The sequence below is a fragment of the Sphaerodactylus townsendi genome, linkage group LG04 (assembly GCF_021028975.2).
Source record: "Sphaerodactylus townsendi isolate TG3544 linkage group LG04, MPM_Stown_v2.3, whole genome shotgun sequence".
NCBI lineage: Eukaryota > Metazoa > Chordata > Lepidosauria > Squamata > Sphaerodactylidae > Sphaerodactylus > Sphaerodactylus townsendi.
Genome location: NC_059428.1, coordinates 122,877,366 through 122,895,028, shown reverse-complemented (window position 1 = coordinate 122,895,028; position 17,663 = coordinate 122,877,366).

Genomic DNA, 17,663 nt, shown 5'->3' with positions numbered 1-17,663 from the left:
CATGTGAGACAGCAGATAGGTACAGTGGTGGGATTCAAAAATTTTAATAACAGGTTCCCATGGTGGTGGGATTGAAACAGTGGCGTAGCGCCAATGGGGCTGGGCGGGGCACGACGGGGGCGTGGCCGGGCATTCTGGGGGCGAGGCATTCCTGGGCGGGGCTGTGGCAAGGACACAGCTGCTGCGCGGATCCTTTGGCGGGAAACGAATGCTCGCATGCGCAGGCTGCCTCACACGCCGGTGCACCTCCTGCTAGACTGCTTCAAGTTCTGCACGCTACTGTTGAGAGGAGGGGCGTAACTAAGACAAAAATCACAGGGCAAAATCACCAATTAGTAACCCCCTCTCGGCACACACAAATAATTAGTAACCTACTCTCGGGAACCTGTGAGAACCTGCTGGATCCCACCTCTGGATAGGTAGCAAAGCCAACCATTAGCTGCTGATGGTTAGTTCCTTGAGACTATGCGTGGGATTCAATGACTGTTCTATACACCTCTGGGATTGGCTTCACAAGCCTATCATCTCTTTAAAAATGAACTTATGATTTTACAACATGTTTACATTGCATGCTGGAGCTTCCTATACCATTTCTTTCCTTATTGCAAAGTAGAAGGAAAAGACAAAGAAAGGGGCAACTGTCTCTTCCAGTGCTTCCACCACACTGCTTCACTGAGTTGTCAGGTACCCCCTGGCAACCAACAGGGCACGGGGAATGGGTCTCAGGAATATAACAGTAGCAAACTGAGGCCTTGGTCTGTATATAGCCAGTAATATATTGACATCACTTACAGCACACATTAGAACTGAAATCATCATGTTGTTGAGCCAAAGGGAGGCCCTGATATTAGGGCAAAAAAGTCTGTGGTAGAAGTCATTTGTACCATAGAGAATGTGCCCAGATTGTCTCCATGTGGGTGAGCCCTGGAAGTGATGTCGATGAGTTGCTAGTGACAGAGGCCTGGCCACAGTTTGCTGCTGCTAAGTTCTCCCACAGGCCGGCTGAATAGCACTGAGGGAGGGGCTGCAATGCAGGGGATCCCTTACCCCTGGTGATGGATTGGAAACCCTACTGTTCCAGTACTATTGGAAGATCCAGGCCACATGGGACAAATTCACAAAACAGTTGTTTCCCACATTAGGAGTTCCTGCTGCGTTGTGTGGGTAGGGTTTTTATATTATGTTGCTGGTGCAGGAGCCTCCGCAATACCAGTCCTTCTCAGGAAAAGCTTGGGATCACATTGGAGGAACCCATACTGTAATGGAAAAACCCATTTTGTATCTTCCAATGTTAGTGAAAAGGTGAGGGACTCCATGGCACATACTATCACGAATTTCTGCATTTCCACAACTGTGACATCCCTCATCCATCTCGTCCAACATAGTCTATATCTAATGGCAGCAGAAACCAAGCAGACAATTTTTCAAGTCCTGCTACCCTTTAATGGGCAATACAGAACCTCAGCTATACCCAGATGTGGTTGGTGTAGTGGTTTGCTGCGTAGAACTACTTGCTATCATTGTGGAGTGATCCTTTCGCTTGGGTGGCTGGGTCATGTCCAGATGCCGGGCCCCCTACCTCTCCCTCCCCTTCCCTTGCATGTCACCCCTCCCCCTCCCTCTGCTAGGGTGGGTGGGTCATATCCAGATGCCAAGGGGCCCTCTCCCTCCCCTCCCTTGCATGCCACCCCTCATATCCCCTTTTCTCTCTTTAAGGAGACTCAAAGGGGCTTACAATCTCCTTTCCCTTCCCCCTCACAACAAACACCCGGTGAGGTAGGTGGGGCTGAGAGAGTTCTGAAGAACTGTGACTAGCCCAAGGTCACCCAGCTGGCATGTGTTGGAGTGCACAAGCTAATCTAGTTCACCAGATAAGCCTCCACAGCTCAAGTGGCAATGAGGTGGCTCCACCAAGCTAAGATGAATAAGGGATGGAGCAGGGGAAAGTGGGAGCGACAGGTGGTTTGGGAGGGATAAAAGGGAAGATGATGCCAATGACTGGGAAGAATATTGGCCAAAGGGTTTGCATCGTTTGGCTACACTCAATGGGCAGGTGTAACCAGACCTCTTCTGAGCCTGACCCCACTCTGAGGCCAGGCGAAGGGTCCAAGGGTGGAGGGCCAGGGCCCCCAGAAACCTTAGGGAGCACTCCACACAATGGCTAACTTACTATGTGGTTCCTAGGTCACTGTTATTCCTACACACATGATACAATACAGCAAGAATAAAATAAACCATCAGCCTTGGCAGTGTTTGTTGAGAGTTGCCTAGCAACACCCCCCCCCCCCAATGGCTGCTGAGGTTTCACAATGGTGCAGTGGTTAAAAGCAGGTAGACTCTAATCTGGAGAACTGGGTTTGATTCCCCCACTCCTCCACATGAGTGCTGGACTCTTATCTGGTTATCTGGATTTGTTTCCCTGCTGGGTGACCTTAGTTCTTCTGAACTCTCTCAGTCCAACCTACCTCACAACCTCCCCGCAAGTTGTGGGGAGAGGAAGGGAAGAAGTTTGTGAGCTGCTTTGAGACTCCTTACAGCTGAGAAAAGCAGACTATAAATCCCAATTCTTCAAACTCCTCTCTTCCAACTTTTCAGCAGCTTTTTAAAGGAGGGTCATCTTAAATTTGGATCAAATCTATAAAAAATATAAATATTGGGCATTTGCAGAGACAGAGAAGAGGGCATGTAGTTACATCACCCAAGCTGAAAGTGCTTTTGCTGTATTTTTCTCTCATGCTTTCAGCCATAGAGGGTGACTGAGTTGCTGATTGCACTTCTACTCACTGAAAAAGTACAAAGGGGAATAAAGGCTACTTTCTCCATTTGCTGTAGAGAGGGGTGGAAGCCACATCTCTGACTGAGTTGTTAGGTGGACTTTTGCTCAGTCCGAAAGTGAGGAGTGGAAAAAAGGCCAGCCTCACCATCATCTGGGGGCTGGAAGCTTCCTGTGCAACCAAACTGCAGGGGGTTTCTCTCCTGTTTCATGCATTCAGGCTCTTGATCAACTGGGCCTGTAAAGAGGCACAGAGGCATCCCAGAGGCTATGGTTGCTGTGACAATAAAGCCCTCTGAAGCATGAAGCTTGGGTGGGGAACTGAAAGGATAAGAGGTTTGTTTGGAGGAGGATTCCTCAAGATGGATGGTAGGCCTCCTTTGGGAAAAATCTCTTTCTATCTTGTATAGCTTTCTCTGTGGGGGTTGTCTCCCTTTCAAGTAAATACAATAGTCTCCCAAGATCTTGTTGGCTTTCTTTAAGTGAACTTTGCTTCTATAATATTGGTTTTTATATATAAATATAATATAATATAATATAATATAATATAATATAATTAATATAATATAATTTGTTAACATTTTATATTTTTCTACATGCCTGGGGATTCCTGCACCTTCGTAGGAATATCCCCTTCTCCATACATGGATTCATTGTGTGGATTTTTTCATTCTCCTTCTGGGACCTTATTCAGAATTATAAATACTTGAACAGCCAGTAGTGAAGTCAATGCTGGTCTAGGACCTGGGGACCAAGGTGCAAATTCTCTCTGTGACATGAAGCTCACTGGGTGATCTTGGGCCAATCAGGTACACTCAGTACACTCAGTCTGACGTCCCTCGCAAGTTTATTTTGAGGAAATAGGAAAGAAAGATACCATTCTGAGCTAACTGGAACACCCCCAGAACACCCCCACCAGCACTGGTATGGGCTCATGCAGTGGATGAGTGCTGGCACAGCAGCAGCTTCTACATTCAGATGCCACAGAGCCACAGCATGCCCCAATGCCAACATTAGCGCCTCTCCTGCCAGCGTATTTGCCCCTTTGCACTGGCTTATGGGGCACCTGCACTGGCATTCCCTTGTGTTGCTTCACAACTCTTTTGCCCTCCCCAATGGATTGCACTGTACACGGCCTAACAAGTGGATAATAATCTCCTTAACAAGCTTGTCCTGCCAATCGACTAATAAAACTGGTAAAATCATAGGGCAACATAATACTGTACCAGGGAAAGGTTACCAAATCAGAGTTTCAACCCATTTTGCCAAAAGGAGCACCATCATAATGGAGACAGCTGAAAGTTTTCAAGGAACTTGCAGGTGGTCTAATAGAACTGTGCACACTCATAACTCTATTGCTTCTAGTAGACAGGTTGTGTAGGTTTCTAAAGCTTACAAAAACTTGCAATACCTGCATGACCAAAGTCATAGTGTGACCAAAAAAATGATACATACAAGGGATTATATCAGAACAATTTTTACTTCAGGGGAAAGAAGTAGCCTGTACCTCAAGTGATCTCTCTGTGTCTCTTTCTTTCTTCTTTCTCCTTTTTTGGTTAAATATTGGATCCTCTTTAACTGCTATTGGACAAGGATTAGAAATCTGGGATTTTTCAGACATACGTTAATGATTATCCGGACATTGTGTTTTGCAGGCAAAACAATCAGTTTCAATGCATAACGAAACTCTCTGGCTGCAACTCATTATTCATTTTGGTGAGGTTCCTCGTAACATTGTTTAAAGGTCGCGTTTTCTCAATTTGTACTGCTCATCGTCAACATTTACGCATTCGTATCTCTCTCTGGATTAAGTTCAGGTGCAGTCTGCATGCCAAATCGGAAGCAATTCATAATCCAAGCAGGCTATGATTAAAAATTACAGTGCTGATATCCCAAACTAGATTTTAATAGCTATGGTGATAAGAAAAGTGATGTTATTGGATTATCAGCTTTGAATTAATTTTCACTATCTTTCCCCCTTTTTAATTGTTTCTGCCTTCTCTTCAATGCACACTGCCTATTCCAGAAGAGCTAATGAACATTAGAAGAAAAGTGCGCAAAAGCTTTTAACGTTAACATTTGTCTGAACTAATATAACCTATGAGCAGCACTGCACTAAGAAAGGGATTTATCCCGTGAAAATGTTTGCTGGTATTATTCAAATCTAATAAATTCAATAATTAAAGGTGCAATTAATATAGTACATTCAAAGTGTCTAAAGCTCTTCATATACAGTTATATCAGCAATACCAACACCATCCCAATGAGGCTGGCTAGTATTACATTCCCATAAGATTGACTAGCATTCATATGTATTCATACTTAGTAATTCCCCATTACTATGTATGGACGTGAAAGCTGGACAATGAAGAAAGTTGATTTGTTTGAAGTGTGGTGTTGGAGGAGAACTTTTTATGGATACTGAGGACAGCCCAAAAGACAAACAAGTGGGTTCTATGTGAAAATAAGCCTGAATATTCCCTAGAACAGTGATAGCGAACCTTTTCGAGACCGAGTGCCCAAATTGCAACCCAAGACCCGCTTATTTATCGCAAAGTGCCAACACGGCAATTTAACCTGATTGCTGAGATTTTAGTTTAGATAAAACAGTTGGCTCTGAGGCATGTGTTACTCAGGAGTAAGCTTAGTAGTAGTCGGTGGGTTTGCTTTGAAGCAACCGTGCAACTCTTCCAACGGGTGAATCACAACCCTAGGAGGGTTTACTCAGAAGCAAGCCCCATTGCCAGCAACCAAGCTTACTTCCAGGTAAAGGATCACATTTTAGTTCTTCGCATGAAAATCAGTGGGGTTTAACAGCACTTAACAGGGTTACCTACACTGCTTCCCAAAACTAGTTCTTAGGTTTAATACTAATAATCAAGCCCAGTGGCCCAGGCCAGCCTAGATGTGGAGGGGGGCACTCTGTTTGCGCGTGCCTACAGAGAGGGCACTGAGTGCCACCTCTGGCACCCAGGTTCGCCACCACTGCCCTAGAAGTTAAAATGACCAAACTGAGGTTATCATACTTTGGTCACATTATTAGAAGACAAGACTAACTAAAAATACAGCAGTGCTTGGAAAAATTGAAGGCAGCAGGAAAAAAGGAAGATCCAATATGAAATGGATTGACTCAATCAATAGGATGTTTTGGAGGTCATTAATTCTCCTCAAGAAACGTCAACTGAAGGTTGATGTCTTGTTTATTCAGTTTCTTCTGTTGACCTCCCTCATCTCTCTGGTCCCTTCTAGTTCTTCCTCCACCCATCACCAGTTAACTCTCTTCCTCCTTTCTCTCCTCAAAGTTTTGGGGAGAGCACCATGGATGGAATAATTTCTGGCTATGGAGCATCACTTTTTCACATTCCCCTTCTGTCAAAATCCCCCCCCAAAAAAATATTGTCAGGGGGGGGTCCTGTCCTCCCAGAAGCAGCATTTGGGGGCATTTTGGGCTGCAGTGGGAAAGAGGGGGAAAGAAAGTCACAAACCACTGGAGAAAATCTTTACGTTTGTGGTAATGCTATGCTGGATCCAAGCCTATATCTCTCTCCCTTCTCTTGATCTGCAGTCCCTACTTTTCAGAGTCAGCTTTGCACATCTTCTCCACTTCTTATTAAAGGCAGATACAGGGAAAGGAAGTGCTTTGCACTTCTTGTACCAAACCACCTCAAGCTCCTGTAATTCTCTATAAGGATGCATTGATTAATAAGAATCTGTTCACACAATGAGCTAATCCTTCAAAAGTTACATAACATTATTCCATTCCAGCGAACCTCCTTTCTGAAGCAATATTCTTCTGAGATGTGTGATGTTTTCAGATATGATGGATTAGATGTTCACTTGGCTCAGATATTAAGAAATATTGAAACTGCAACATGCACATGTTTTTATTTTAGCCCAATCGTACATGGATCCAGGAAAAGAAATTCGTTATTTTGAAGCCTATCTCCTGTTCAGCCCATACCGCACTAACTCTCAAACATTTTTGAAATCCAGGAGATAACACTTTGATCTTCCAGTCAGGTGGGAAATGTGCTGTGACCTAGAGAAAGTTAGTTGAATCTTAAGTCTTCTTGAATTCCAGATCAAGTGACAGGCGGGAGCATGGCATCAAGGAACTGTGGAAGGATGGGAGGGGAACGAGATCCTTTCCTTCTCTGCAGGTGTCCGGTTATTTTGGCTAGGGGGGTGGGGTGCTGAGGAGAATACAGGATAGGGGTTTGTGCGGGCTTTTCAGAAATGTCTTTGCTAATTTTGTCCTTCAGGTTCCAAATAGATTACCGAGCAAACCTACAGTCTGTCTTATTTTTGGAGCCAAGTTCTGACATCAAGTAGCCTAGAAACTCATCTAGAAACTGTGATAAAAACTAGAACTAGTCTGGCTTAGAGACAGAAGGAAGATAAAGCTAATTATCATTAAGTGGGGAAAATCTATGCATGTTTAGCTAGCCAGGGTGAACACTGAGGAATCTCAGTGAGCAGACTTGGGTAGAAATTGAAGCACAAGCTCTCTTGTGTGTGGACCAACAGGAAATGGGTTCTGAAAAACTAGAAATTTTCCAGTTAAAAAACAAAACAAAACAATCTCATACTTTAAATGGAAACTTCTTATGCCACAAACACACAGCACATTGAAGGGGTGCCAGGTCCAAGCTGGGAAATACCTGGAAGGCAGGTTTTGGGGAGGGGAAGAGATTCATTAGGATATAATGCCATAAAGTCCACCTTCCAAAGCAGCCTTTTTCTCCAGGTGAAATGATCTCTGTCACCTGGAGATCAGCTGTAATTCCAGGAGATCTCTAGCCACCACATGGAAGTTGGCAGACCAACAGCATAAGAACTATTGTCTTTTTTTTTATTTTAAAAAAAAACTTGGTTGGGGCAAATTGATGTTCCAGGCAGCTGGTGGCGTGACCTGGCTAGAGCCCTGGTGGAACTTGCACTTACATAGGTTTATTTAAAAGATGCACAGGGCACAATGGGATTTCTCCTTTAGACGTTTTGCTTAGTACTGCAGCTTTAAATGCATGGCTGGTTTGTGCCTAGTGGTTTCAACAGTACTAAGAATGAGCCAAGAAAGATGTTGGGTGATTCTGATACCATGGTTTAATCCATATTTCCAGCACTGGACAAAGTAATTCTAGAGAGGATACAAATTAATCTTCAGAACCAACTTTAATTTCAGAGTTAAAAATGAAAATTCTATCATGGAATAAAAATAGAGAGAGAAACAATATTAAATATCCACATTAATATATATATATGTATGAAGCAACCTGAAGGATTTTGCTTGGATTCGGTCCACCTGAATTCCTTTATTTTTCCTCTAGGCCCCATATATGCCAAAACAATTGCTGTCAGGTTCTCAGGCTTTTTATGACTTCTTTATATTACATCAGTAAAGCTGATGAAAACAGATGCTCAGTTTCTGCCAGTTTCCCTGATACTGGGCTAGTCCTTTAATATTATTCTGAACTCTGTATTAGAAGAGACGGAAAATGAGACATGCACGCTTTTGTTATTTTAATTAAAGGGAGCTAATGAAGTATTATGCTGCTCTGAGGACCTTATGGATGAAAAATGGGAGATATTAATAAATAAAATAAAATATAAAATAAAATAAAATAATAAAAATGGAACCTGTCAGCCAGGTGCCAGCATAGCAGCCACAGAAGAAGATTTCTGATTGCTCCTGGATGTCAGAAGTGATGTTGTCTGGACGGAGAGCATTTACATTATGTATGTAGGGGCATTGCTCAGCTAGGATCTTAGACATATAAGCAAAGTCCAAGAAAAATTGGTACAGCTACTTTGACGAATCTACTACAATAGTTGATACCAACATTTCCCATCAGTATAAACAATGAATAATAAACAACACTTATGACATATAATCTAAAACCAATTTTCCTCTGTCCCAGCACATCAAATCTATTAGTAAATTGGGAGGCAAGCTGGCCCACTAAATCATTACAGGGGAGCTTGTCTATAAATAACTGTTTAGAGGCTTTAAAACTAGGCAATGTGAAAAGAGCCCTGGCTTTGGCTTTGATAAGATGCACTACAGAAGGTACTAAACAAGAACTCGTGGAATTCTTTAGGGCCCTGCTCAGGTTGGATCTTGATTAATAAACGTCCAGTTGCATGTGTAGTTAATCTAATAGCGCAAGGAAGCAGAAGTGATAACTTCTCTAGTCAAATCATCACGGAAAATGATTCACTGATAATTTGGTAACATAAAAATATGGCCGCCGTAATCTGAAGTAGGGAGCCTGCCTTAGGAGGTGAAGCGACTACCTTAGGAGGTGAAGCGACTACCTTAGGAGGTGAAGCCAACCACAAAATGGCTGCTGCAAGAGGTAAAGCCAACTACAAAATGGCTGCCGCAGGAGGCAAAGCTGACAACAAGATGGCAGGGAATGAGATTATATACAAATTTAACAGTAACTCTTTGACATTTTTAGGCAGAAACTCAGTTTGACAGGATGCCTCTTGGACGGTCAATTTACATTCCAATTCCAATTTTGTAAAAAGGTGGTCGACCATCACACCAATTTCCCACACAAGTAAAGGGATGCTCAAAATTTTACAGCAAAGCCTGTAACTGTATATGGAACAAGAAATGCCTGTTGCTTCAGTTCATTTCAGAAAAAGGAAGAGGCAATAGAGATCATATTACAACTTTATGTTGGTTACTGGAGCATATGAGATATTTCAGAAGAAAATCAGCTTGTGTTTCATACAGCAAACCTTTGACTGTGTGGGTTATGAACAGTTATGGGTTTTTTTAAAAAAAATGGTGTACCACAACATATATTTATTTTGATGCACAACTTGTACTCTGGAAAGAGGCTAGTGTAAAAACAGAATATGGAAAAACAGAATGGTTTCCAATTAGCAAAGGTTTCAGACAGGGATGTATTTTATCTCCCTGTCTATTCAATCTATATGCACATCATATCATAAGGAAACCAGGATTAGCTTTAAATGGTGTAAAATTGGTGGAAGGAGCACACTTTTCCAACAAACCACATGTGGATGTTGGATGAAGGAATCTACTCATAGATCTCCAACAAACCACATGTGGATGTTGAAGGAATCTACTCATAGATCTTTTTACTAGGGATCATGGTGAGAAGAAGCAGTCCTTGTTTCATGAAGGCTTTAAGCTACAGTTGTCAATCACCTGGAGGAAATGGAAGATTTGGAGGGTAAACTTAATGACATCATTATCTGCTAAAGTCCCTCTCCTTTCCAAACCCCACCCTCCACAGGCTCCACGCCCAACATTTCCAGGTATTTCCCAAATCCCATGTCCCCAGGCACCCACCGTTTCATGTGGGGGGCGCTGCTAGCCAGCTGAGTTGTTTGCCATGGCTGTAGGCCAGCTCCTCCCCCCACAGGGAGGCTGGGGAAGGCAGGAGCCAGCCTGTAAGGAGGCTGGGGGGTGGGGCTCGGTGGTGGGCGGCCCAGGTGGGTGGCTGGGTAGGCATTGTGGTGGCAGGCCAGTCCAGAAGCTGGCCTGCTGCCGCAGTACCCCCCTGAGCCACCCCCAAGCCCTGCCCTCCCCAAGCCTCCCTGTTGGCTCCCATAAGTGGGACAAGAGGGGCACAGGTCATGCCCATGGGTACCATTTAGGCCCGGTACGCCACTGTCCAAATCAGGCTAGCAACCCCACTTTAAACCTTACCCGAGATGGATTGTTTACTGTCTTGCCCCAAAGATGAACCTGGACAGACATATTTTAAATCAACAAACCAATTGCCCCATCTCAAGCAAAATTTAAGGTGTTCAGGACTTTAAGTGCACTCAGGTTTGCACTAAAAACACCTTGAAGCTTTTACTGTGGCATAAAAGACTTCAGTTTGTTCAACAGACTCTGTTGCTTGTGAATGGCACTGATATCCAATACAATGCTGCCACGCAGCCCCACCCCCCGCCCCACCAAAATCTCTGTTTAGAATTTAGGGTACAGAGTTACAGATTGAATGCATTCCACAACATGCCTTTCATTTTTTGCCATCTTGTTTACACTGGTTTTAATATTTCTATATTTCTGTATTTTTTTCCCAACTATTGTATTATGTTTTAATCATGTGGGAAGCTGCCCTGAGCCCTTTGGGGAATTGGCGGGATAAAAATGGAATAAATAAATAAATAAACATCCCCCTGCTCACTGGTTGTTTATTGCAAGTGAACCTTACAATGGATAAAAAACAAATGACCCAATTTGAGTATTTAGACTGAATATTTCAGCTTTCCTTCAACCGAGCAAGTTCATTCATAACTGATTTCCTTTCAGGACCCTTCAGATACCCTCTTTCTCCCCTGCTTATTTTTTCTCTAGTTGAGTGAACACTTAAATAAGTTGGATAGCGTTGCCAGTTTTGTCTGGGACATGAAGGAATGCAGAGGAGGATAATCACAGCCTCATCCGCTCAATTCTCCAACGTAGCTGTCCAATAATGCTGTTCTAATTGAATAACTTATCCACAGCTATTTCCCTGGGGAGAACCTCCAGGTTACGCGTGGCGAGGAGGCAGATGGTATAGCATGCACAAGAAACCTGTAATTTTCTCTCACCACTGGGCATGTTAGCAGAGATTTGTTTTCTCCTCTCTCCTTTAATATTTTAACTATTTCCCTCAAATTATTATGTGCCAAGGAAGCAGGGATGAGGAAACTCATGATAAATTACAGTCTGCACAACCCGCTACCCACTGCTCCTCAGCTAAGTGATAATTGCGCCCGCCAGTTGCTGCCAGGTGTATGTGGAAACGAAAGGATGGCAATTAATAGCAAGTGTCGCCTTTACAAACAAACATCTACAAATGACCCCAATTTTAGTTTTCTTTGTATTTTAGAAGAAGAAAGTGGCGTCGAGTCACAACTGACGCATGGTGATCCCATTCAAGGGGTGTTCCAGGCAAGAAACAGAGGTGGTTTGCTATTGCCCTCCTCTGCATAGAAACCCTGGTTTTCCTTGGGTGGTCGCCCATCCAAGTACTGACTGCGGCTGACCCCGATCACTCCCAAGGCTTTGAGGAGCCCAGGTTAAGCTGGGCTGTGAGTCATATGATAACGCCAATGTAATAAAATCTTCAAGAGAGATTTGTTAGATTTTATTATATTAATATTTATTATCATAATTTGTATTTAGCAAAGTAATGAAAAGCAATGAAAGCAAACAGAGGTTCTTTCTCCACAAATCTCTTTAAAAGTTTTGAGGCAGGAAATAAAACATTTCCCCCATGGAGTTCTGTGTTGTTTTTACCCTCAAACGTTTTATTTCCAGCTTCAAAATGTCTTAAATGAATCCCCTTTTAAAACGCTTCTCTGACTGAAACGTTTTGAAAATGTCTTCAGCTGCTGTGCGATCTATTGATTATGTTTCCCACACTTCTCTGCTTCCCTGATGTTACCCAGCTTTAACAGGTTGTGAACGTATTTTTAGGGAATCTCCACCAGCTGCTAAGAGTGTAACAGCACACAAATATCTTTAAATTAGCGATGGGGAAAATAACTCGGCTTGGCAATGTGAGAGGCAGGCTGGGAGGGGATATTTTTAGACTATGTATACCAGAAATGGCTTGAAAAGTATCTGCAGAGAATTCACAAAAGACCAAATTTCAGTTTAAATATTTTTATATAAGTTTTGGTTGCAAGCAATCACACAGTAAGACGTCAAGGCACATACACACAGTTCCTAAGTATATAGATAGGGAGGAAAAGATAGGTGGGATGATAGAGTGGAATTTGGGGAAGCAGGGGACTTATACATTACCTAAATCAGCTGATGAGAATCTAGAAGAAGGCAAGGATTTCTATGCCAGCATAGAAACCCAATGCGAAGGACGATATCGTGTCTCACACCAACGTGACCAAGAGAGGTTCAAGCTAGTAATGAGCACTGAGGCTCTGGTGAGCAGTATTTTTATAGGGTGGATCACTAGTTTGGCGGGAACTTCAAGTTTAGGTTTCGTTTTTCTGAAACTGCTTGGGATTTCCATGCTGGACTTGTGGGGCTTGAGCTAATTAACCATCTTCTGAGCTCACTCAGTTCCCCGCTCGCCTGTTTATTTGCAGGATTTCTCCATTTATTATTTTATTGGGGGGGGGAATCTTTGAATAATCGAGTATGCAAGGAGCTCTATCTATTGTTCTAAACCCTGGGACAATGGGGCCAATTGGTCCTAGATTATATCAGTGATACCATTATGCAGAGATGCTTCCTCAAGTCTCTGCCTTAGGTATTCAGATTTAGCTGAGGCTTGAGTGATTTAGGAAATAATTTTGTTGTTAGGGAGATCATATCAGAAAGGTGGGGGAAATGCAAGAAAGAAGCAATTGTTTAGGAAATGTTTTCTCAAGAGCATAGTGGCTTCCAAAAACATCTTATCGTGGTGTGGTGTTCAGGAGATGTGCAGATTCCATTATGTCAATGGAGTACTCTGGTAGGGTGAGATAATCAAAGATACATGTTATGAGACGTCCAGATAATATTGCCTGGAGTAAATCATAGATTAAATTTCTGCAAACAGGCTGTTTTGCCTTAGGCTTCCTCTTGGCTGGGACACTCTGCTATCCACCCATACAAACATGGAAACTGGCATTTTGCAGCACACAGTATGAGATGTAATATGAACTTCAATATTTTATAAGGCAGGGGATGAAGGCCAGGGTTACACTGAACTTCTTTCTCCATGCCATCTTCTGAGCTCACTCAGTTCCCCGCTCGCCTGTTTATTTGCAGGATTTCTCCATTTATTATTTCATTGGGGGGGAGGGAATCTTTGAAGCATCGAGTATGCAAGGAGTACAGAATGCAGCATGAGTCCGTGAAGCATTAAAGCATCAGTCCAACAGAGAACTCAAAAAAGTGTGTTTGAGGGGGGGATCACTTATGGGAGCCAGGAATCCTTTCAAGGGGTGAGTGCAGATGTACATTATTGTAAAAGGGAGGATTGAAAACCTTTTAGAAATTTTAGGGGATTTGTTTTAGGGGACTTATAGGGAAAGGATCAGAGCCAGCACCCTGTGAGTTTTTATGAAAAGACTATTAACAACATAATAAACAACTTTTCTAACTAAACTGCATTTTAACTACATAGTGACTAAAAAGAAAGTGTTGTGACGGATGACCGAACATCTGAGGAGAACAAAGAGCAATTAACCTTTTATCTATAGATCCCTCCATTCTGTTTACCTGACTCAAGGCACGTATTGATTGATACCTGATGGTCAAACAAGCGTTTTAATAATTATGCAAGTGAGATTTTATGAAAAGGTTATTTACTAAATAATAAACAATTTTTCTAACTGAACTGCATTTTAACTATGAAGTAACTAAAAAGAAAGTGTTGTGATGGATGATTGGATGATGGAGGAGAGCAAAGAACAATTAACCTTTTATCTATGATCCTTGGGGGCCCCCATTCTGTTTACGTAACTCAAGGCACATATTGATTGATACCCAGTGGTCAAACAATCATTTTACTAATTATGCAATAGACACCTATATTTACAAAAAAACTTACAAACTCTATGCACTGTTTATTACAAGGTAATCTAACACTCTGGCTACATACCAACAAACAAACAAACAAACAAACAAACAAACAAACAAACAAACAGTAGGTTAACTCTTTCATGACTGCAGAAGCTGGCACTTACAATATCCAAGTAAATCTCTACCATATAAAGATTTCGGATAGGGTGTGGTATTTAAAAACAATCTGTCCCACTGACAAAACCTCATGGGAGTGGATTCAAATTATGTATTTACTCCATTTATTTTTTTAAATTTTCTCTCATCTATTTTTATTTCACTCTCTCTTGCTGAAGTATAATACTAGATAAAATGTGCCGTATATACTCGTGTATAAGTCGACCCGAATATAAGTCGAGGCACCTAATTTTACCACAAAAAACTGGGAAAACTTATTGACTCGAGTATAAGTCTAGGGTGGCAAATGCAGCAGCTACTGGTAAATTTCAAAAATAAAAATAGATATGGTTGGGCGCTATTTGGGGGTCTCTGCCACTGACCCCCCATCTCACCAATCCCAAGGTCTCTGCCACCGACCTCTCCATCCCACAGCTTGTCCAGCTCACCCAGGTCGACTGGCTGTCACCCACCGAAAGCCAGGGGCCGGCCGCCACAGAGAAGACAGATGCTGAGAAAGTGGCTGAAAGGGGGGAGGCAGAGAAGAAGGCAGAGGAGAGCAAAGATGAGAGAGGGGGAATGCCACACAAGAATTGTGGGACCCTCACTCGCGTATAAGTCGAGGGGGGCTTTTTCAGCACAAGTAGACTTATATGTGAGTATACAAGGTAGGTATAAAATAGTAATATAAAATACAGCATTTATACTCTGCCTTTCTTCCTAATAGGGATCCAAAGCAGCTTGAGACCCAGCATGGTGTAGTGGTTAAGATCAGATGGATTCTAATCTGGAGAACCGGGTTTGATTCCCCACTCCTCCACCTGAGTGGCAGAGGTTTATCTGGTGAACCAGATGTGTTTCTGCACTCCTACATTCTTGCTGGGTGACCTTGGACTAGTCACAGTTCTTTGGAACTCTCTCAGCCTCACCTACCTCACCTTTTGTGCCAGAGGGGGGCAAGGAAGGAAAAGGAACTTGTAAGCCACCTTGAGTCTCCTTACAGGAGGGAGAAGTGGGGTATAAATCCAAACTCTTCTCTTTTTCTTCTTGTCCTGGATTTTACCTTCACAATAATCTTGTGAGGTAAATTAGATAGACTGTGGCCAATTACCCACTGCAGGGTGTTCCCTGCCTTTGCCCCCCTCTGGCACAAAAAGTCACACCAGAAGTGCTCTCATTTTCCCCTCAGAAAGCGAGAAGCACACGCAGGGCAAGAGGAAGTGTGCCGGGACAAGAAATCTTGCCCCAATGCACCTCCTCTCTCAGGGCGCCACAAAGAGGAAGCATGTCGGGACAAGTTTTCTTGCCCCAATGCACTTCTGGTCCCACTGTGCACCGTGGGTAATCGGCCAGTGTGTGACTGGCCCAAAATCACTCAGCAAGTTTGAACTGCAGAGTGGAAATTTGAACAGTACCTCCCAGATTCTAATCCAACACTTTAACCACTAAACCACACTGCCTCTCCATGTGTCCTGAACCCTACTGCGTGACATCAGGTCAATCATTCTCTCTCAGCCTGTCATCCCTCACAGGGTTGCTTTGAAGAAGGGAGAACCATTTGCTCCCTGGGAGACAGGTGAGATAAAGACATCCTAAATAAACATAATGGAGAGAATATAATAAAATCTTCAAGAACCTACTCCAAGAACTGCCGTATGCTCAGAATGTAGTTAATTGGGTCAATCCATGGGAGAAAAAAAGCATCACCAGGGTAATATATTTTTACTAGAACCAACCAAAATATCACCAAGTAGTGATGGCAATCATTCATGTTTCCCAGAACTCTTCATTAGATAGATGCTAAGAACAGTAAACTGTTTCAGGGCATACTGGAAGAAATAAAAACTTACCATGATCGAACACATGATCCTCTGAAGATGCCAGCCACAGATGCAGGCGAAACGTCAGGAGAGAATGCTGCTAGAACACGGCCATACAGCCCGGAAACCACACAGCACCCCAAAAAACAAAAACAAAAACTTACCAGTTTGTACTTCCTTAAATGGAGATCCAGAGATGTTGCAGACTTAATTAGGTCATATGCTTTTGAATGCAAAAAATAACAATAATTGTCAAGGTGTCCCACAGACTCTTAGGATGATGAAGGGGGGGGAAATGGAGACTCTCTCTCTGAAAACATAAAATCCACCTTGCTTTTTCATCACCCAACCCAGAACACAAAGGAGCCTTGGGAAGCTGAGGGCAGCAGAAAAATGTGAAAATTGTGACATGCCCTCCAACTGCCAAGGAATCCGACCCAATTTGGCTTTTAATGACTTGCTACCTGGTGCGTCATTTAAAATTAATCCCCACCTCCGTGAATATAAGGACTCCCACGTTCTTCTGCTGTGCTTAGCCTTCCAGGGCCTCGTGTGTTGTGAATAAGTACTGGGAAAGCTTTCTATAAACTGCTGGATTATATATTTTTTTCAAAGGCAGTGAATCCTCTTCTCATTTCTTCATCTCAGGACCCTGTCGCCTCTTGAAATCTGTTATGCCACCATCACCATGTGAACTAATTAAGCACCCAGCAATTCCTGACCTCCATTTTAAGAAAAATGGAAACTGCAGACTACAGGCTCTTCCAACATACCTTGAAACATTTTTCCCCTTTCCTCCTGCCCTCCTTTTTTAATACATAGCACCTCGACTGATGCAGAATTTCAGTTAAACACTAGGAAAAACTTCCTGGCTGACTGGTTCCTCAGTGGGACACGTTTCCTCAGGAGATGGTGGGCTCTCCTACTTTGGAGGTTTTTAAGCAGAGAAGAGCACCTCACAGCAATGCTGATTCTGTGAGGCAGATCATGAGAGGTAGGGAATGAAAGGGTAAGTGAGCGCTTTGCCCTCATGGTCCCTTTTTACATGCCCAGGGTAATGCCAATTGCCACTAATGGGATCAAAAAGGAATTTTCCTACAGATCAGATTGACCAGGGATTCTTAAGGTTTTTGCCTTCCTCTGACAGGGAGTAGGGGTTACTGGGAGAGTGTGGAAGGGAATCTTGTGAATCTCCTATGTTGTGCAGGGAATTAGATTATATGACCCTAGTGCCATAAGGGGAGAAACTGGCACCTGGGGCAAAATGACGTCCTCGCCCCCCACCCCCACTCCCCATGTGCCCCCGCCTCACTAACCTTTAAAAGCTAAAAGAGCAGCCTGCTCCGGTCCTCAGAGGCTACTCCAGGCTGTGGGGGCAGTCTGAAAAGGGGAGAAACGATTCTCTGCC